Source organism: Xiphias gladius, chromosome 15 (genome assembly GCF_016859285.1).
Source record: "Xiphias gladius isolate SHS-SW01 ecotype Sanya breed wild chromosome 15, ASM1685928v1, whole genome shotgun sequence".
Lineage (NCBI taxonomy): Eukaryota > Metazoa > Chordata > Actinopteri > Istiophoriformes > Xiphiidae > Xiphias > Xiphias gladius.
Window position 1 is genome coordinate 6,261,234 of NC_053414.1, and position 6,058 is coordinate 6,267,291.

Sequence of the window (6,058 nt, forward strand, 5' to 3'; positions counted from 1 at the left end):
TTCAAGTCTGACTAACAGCAGAGCATGGAGGCTACATGAAGCACCTACGATATCAAATGTGAAAGTGCACCTGGTGCAGAAAAAAGTGCCCTTGTTGGTGCTATACTGCACCTTGTATTACGGTATAATTAGGTACGTTGATCCACAACGATCGGCGTTGGAAGAAGCAACTAGATTCTTAAGTAGAAACATTAGTTCAACAGCCTAAAAAAAAAAAAAAAAGAACTAATCAAACAACGTCCTGCTCGGTTTTGGGAAGAGCCTTTTCCTGTTCCGAAGCCTAAATCCTTAAAGAAATGCTTTACTTTGCCCGGTTTCCCGGGTGTGGAAGTACGTCTGCACGGGGGGGGGGCACGGCCCGCACGCCACACGACACCTTTGCGATGAGCTGGAACGCCGCCCCATCGCCCCACCCTCAGTGGCCGGACTCGCGATTGCTTTTGTTGCCGAGCGGGAGAAAGTCCCCGGTCCCTCCGCTGCTCGTGGTGGTCCCGGGTCTGGTCGGTAGGTGGCAACAGTTTGCCACTTTTCCCCTCCTGTTATGAGTGTTGGGCTCAGTGCTGTGAAGTTACAGGTGGGGGCCCTCAGTGCTGTACCTCTGCAGCCTAACTGTAGATCAGCCCCCCCCCCCCAGGTCTGGTTGCCTAATTCAGCCAGACAGCAGTCAGTCCGATCTGAGAGCCAGCGCGTCATCCCCCTCCCCCCTCATCCTGCCGCACTGGCTTTCCCCCTGTGACCGCAACAGGCTGAAAGCCCTGTCAGTTTTTGGAGCTGGACGCTAACAACCGTCAGGCCGCGGTGTTGGCGACACTTCATTGATTGAGGTTATAGTGGGGTGTGTGTGTGTGTCTTTCAGACACAGAGAGAGGATCCTTTCCTCTCAGGACGTGTTGTGTAATAACATCAGTCGAGTGATTTTTAAAGACATAAATGATTAAGAGCGGACTAACGAGTTTATCGGTCCCGTAGTGGGGCTCGTCTGTCTCCTCTCTTGCTGACTCTCCTGAATTTCCTTATCTTTCTGTCACTTGTCTCACTTTTTACTCAGTTCAGTCAGTGTTGTATCGACCCCGGAGTCTGCTCCTGCCTGGAGCCGAGGGCAACAAAATGAACTACACTCTACATGGAACAATTACAATCAAATCCCAGAAAACTACATTTTCGCAGTCTAATCCAGGCTGTATATATCCCCCCCCCTTTTCATTTGTAACAATGCACACTGTGTCTCCCCTCTCTCTCCCTCTCTGATGATTTATATGCACGCACTTGGTGGCATTTTGAATCTCGCTAGGTATGACAGGGACTAAATGGCAGAGAGTCCGGGCCGTTTGTATTTGTCTTTCCGGGCGCTTCCGAGATATCATGCGCTGTCTGTTGCCCTACCTCTGAGTCTGGAATCTCAGTCTATTCCGTGATGTAGACCCGTAAATTAAGCCACAGAAGTTGACCGGCAAAGATTTAAATCAATCCTCTGGACTGTGCATTTACGGCTGAAGATTTTTCATTTTAAATCAATTCTCTAGATCTGATGACGAGTCCTGAGGGAGGGGTAAGGCCTGGTATTACGGTGGTAAAAAAAATAAGAAATAAAATAAGTCTAACTGACTGGCACACAAACTGGAAGTAATCAGGAGGTCGCACCATCAGGCAGAGGCCGTGTCATCCAACATCAAGAGCAAACACAAGCGCCTCAAACGGGCTTTGAAAACCTGCGGTTACCCTGACCTGGCCAACATTAGAACACCATTTTGTCGGACAGCCTCACAGCATTGGTACCACGTTTGCCAAAATCACTAATTATACAGCGCCTCGCCATCAAAACCCTTTCTCTCTATATATAGATACACACACACACACACATACACATATGTATATATATGCATATATATATTATTAAGGCTGAAGCCTCAGTCTAACCACTGTGTTGTTTGTCAAAGTATAATTTTCTGCGATAAGCATCCAAATCACCAAGGGTTATGTTTTAATTACATTTAATTACATTTTTTCTAAATATTAAATAGGAGCTCTACACTGCAATACACGAACAATGCTGCCCTCTTATTCCCACGCCTTCTACGGATCAGTGAGGATGCAGACTTTTTTGCCTGTAGGGACCCGTACCTCCAGCCTCAGTCTTCTGGTTTTGCGTCATGTCGCCGTCATGTGCGTATTTAAGGTTTGTTTTGTTTTTTTCTTCTTTTTTTAATTTGAGTTAACTGCCGGGGGTCCACTACATAGGGCGGAGTGAACCCGTGAACGAGGGGAGTTATTTCGGACACGGCGATGGAGTGTTAGCGTTATTATTAGGTTAGGCTAGCTAGCTGCTGCTAATAAAAGTCCAAAAATAGTCATCATTTTAGCCTGTGGTGGTTTACTCCAGTGTGAAACCGACGACCTGTAGATTGAAAAGTTACTGAAAACCTTATTGTAAACTGCATACGTGCCAGGATGGAAAGTTTGACAGCCATGTAAGTAACCAGGGGGGCGTGGGGCTCGGGGAATGGCTAACTATCAATCAAAACTTGTAATTTGGGTCACTGTAAAGCACATAAATACATTAAGTATAACCTCGCTACGGTTATTCGCAGTCGTCGAGTTGAGTGTGCATGAGCAGATAGAATCCGTGAAGGTGTGAGGAGGCGGGGGAAAGTAGGGCTGGCGTTATGCCTTCCACATCCCCGAGCGCGCTACGTCCGCCAGGGTCCGAGCTACGTTAGCTTTGTCATCGGGGGTTGTATGTGAGGCTGTGTTCGGCCTCAAAGGGCACAAACTGCACATGCGCTGGAAAACCAAAACGGATGAGTCCTCCAAGCGGAGTAGAAAGTAGAACGACTGCGCATCCGTGGGGTCGGCAGCTGTCCGTGTGCGCCTCCGCAAGGGCTTACAATTGAGGCTTGAGGGGAGCAGGAGGAGAGATGAGGAAGGGAAAGGAGATATGCTCTAGAGACGGGAACAGGACAGCAGATAGAAAAGGGATGAAAGGAAAAGAGATTAAGAGACATAAAAAACAAAAAAAAAGAGAAACTCCAGGAGAGATAGATGAAGAGATGGACAAAAGAAACAAACAAACACGAGAGACAGGTAGGCTCCTCAGAGAAAGGGAGATAGACAAAAAGGAAGTGAAAAAGAAGGGGGAAAACAGACAGCCTGAGAGAAGATGACAGATGGCGTGAGAAAAGGTGAGATATCGAGTCAGAGACACGTCCTGAGTAAAAGACAAACAGAGACAGAAAAGGATGAAAGACAGGGAAGGGAGAGGACCAGAGTGGGAGACAGAATGGGAAACAGGGAGAAAAGAGAGACCCAGAGAGGAGAGAGAGAAAACGGAAGAGAGCATATTACTCGTGGCAGACTCTGTCATGGAGTTAATGGGGTTTTGCCACTTCCTATCAGCCCAGTGCCTTTTGAACCGTAGCCTTTGCATACAGAAGGATCATTAACTCTCAGCTCTGCCTCCTCCGGGGGCCCCGTCTCCTCTTCGCCTGCAGGACGACTTGTCAGCAAGCGCGTGGTGCTGCACTATACGCTTTATGTGACAGCGCACCTGTGTTAAGGGCCTAAATCTAAAAAATGACAAGAGAGGAACCTTCTCACTGATTGAGATGTGCTGGATTCCCTTTCTTCTGTAGCTAAAACTGGGAAAAGGGCAACTCCAAAGTCAAAAACTAAAATAGAGTTTCCACAATTGAGCACAGAGGAATCCACAGCTTCCTGACCTCACATGAAATGGTTTATGAACCTAGTTTGCGTCCAGAAGTCCAGCATTTACCTCATTACTGCCTTTATTTTGCTCAGTGACGGTCGTCCGGTGGGCGCGGTTCTTTAGTGGAAGCCTGCCTGCTGCCTGAGTGCTCACTTGGATTATTCCACAGGAGTTGTTTTTTGGAAGGATCTGATGGAAATTTGACGCGTTTGTGGAAATGTAGAGAAAGGATTTTGTTCGGTCCAGTAGTTTGAGAGAAGGATGCTTGTTCGTGTGTGTGCGTGTGTGTTTTTATTCCCTGCAAATTGGGAGGAGTTCATTCTTTAAGGCACTACTGTTACTTGTAGGTATGTCGCTGAAAATCTACTAGCAAACTGCTTTTTAAACTGCTTCAGGTGCTTGAAAGAAAGTCTCTTTCAAGTCTTATTTTTCAGTGTTCTGTTTGCTTCTTAGATATCACAGAGCAGGATATCTTTTTTAGCCCAGGTGTAGCCATGGTCTCTACGATACCGTCATCATTTTAATTTCATGACACTTTTCTGGTTAAAGCCACTATGTGTAAAAATTACGTACTTTGGGGCCACCCAGTGGTGATATCAGGAATGACATCAACCAAATGACACCGAAATGAAAAGGCTTGACAGCAACATAAAGACAGCATCAATTTCCATCTTGATTTTTTTTTTTTTTTTTTTTTTTTGCAATGACCAAAAACCTTAAATCAGGAACACATAACAAACCTGTACATACTGTCTTTAGAAACACAAAGAATCTACAGGTTTCATCAAAGGCCAAGACAGGACCAAACAAAGCTAGCCAAATCAGCTATCATTTGGTGTTGCAGTAATAAAGAAGCTAACGCCAAAATTTTTACTGGGGACCACGTGACTATTTGTATGCGAAATGGGCTGCTTGTAGCGACGAACCCAGGGACAACCCTCTGTCTACCTTTACTGTTTTGGTTCACATTCACCGCTCTCATCACCGTCTTTGGCGAATAAAGCTCTCGAAACCATTTGTATACTGGCACCACACGGCTGCCAGACAAAGTTGGCGGCGAGCTGATGCTCTCTCGTTCAGCACGTAGAGCAGAACAGAGTTAAAAATGAGAGTGAATATTGGACTTTCATCAGGTGGACCCAAATGCCACCTCAGATCAGCGCTATCGTTCCTCCGCAGCTGATTTAAACAGGTTTGCTATACGAACTGGTGAAACTATGACTCTGCTGCTCTCAAAATTTTAATTCAAATAGATTTTGTTGAAAGCTCCTAATCTTGTCTGATGAACATGTATTGTTACGAAATTCTTAAATAACGATTACGCTGATAACAGTACATGAATGGTGACAGCAGCACTGCAGCCCTCCCATATCTCATACCGCAGGTGTGTCTTCCTCAGGGGCAAATACAGTACACAGCTGCCCGCTTGAAGTTCCACGATGCTTGATATTATAAGCAGCTAATGCTGCAGTCCAGGTCCAGGTCAAGGACTGAACCCCAAAGCTGTTTATGCTGAGCGGAGCAGTGCAGGGATAGGGGTGGGCCGGTGGGATACCCGCTGGGTAATCAGGAGGATAAATCCTCAGTCAGGGGGCAGAGAGGTGAAATAAGGCGGAGGAGGAGGAGGAGGAGGAGGAGGGGCCAGAGGGAGGTCACTGTCTTATAACCCCTTCCCTCTTCACCTCTCCTCCGGTGCACAGAGCCTGAATACAAGATGTGTGTCTGCGTGTGTGCATTCACGTGCACGCGTGATTGAACAGCTGATATTTGAGAGTTTGAGCGAGGAGAAAAAAGGACAAAACAACTCCTCTGTCTTTTTATCTAAGCTCAAAATTGATTAAAAAGACAACTTTCATGCTTGCACAACTGAACACCTTGCCTCGAGTCACACAGGGGGAGAATCTGGCAAAACAAATAAGCACGACAGCTCGTCTTGTTTGCGTTGCGCCCCCTTTTCTCGTTCATCTTTTTTTTCCCAGGACAAACTTTGACACTCCAGTGATTTTCCTGATAGAGACAAACTTTCCCTCTCTGCACTGTACTCAAAATACCATGAAGTCCTCCCGGCTGTTAGCATGGGTAGCCCAAGTGCAAGAACTGTCTCCTTTAAGGCTGTCCTGATCAATTTTTTTTTATATTAACAATCGATCTAATTATCCAGCGTAACGTGAAAGGGGGTCCCACGTTACTCGAGTTACCGGGCGGGTACCTGTGTTGTAGCGGGGCCGGCAGCTCTAGAGGCTCTCCGCTGCGAGTGTCTCCCGGGCAGGGGTCAGCACGTAGCCATAGCCACGCTGTTTATCACGGTTAACGTGACTGTCCATAGGCACTGAATGTATTTTGAAGCTCTCAATG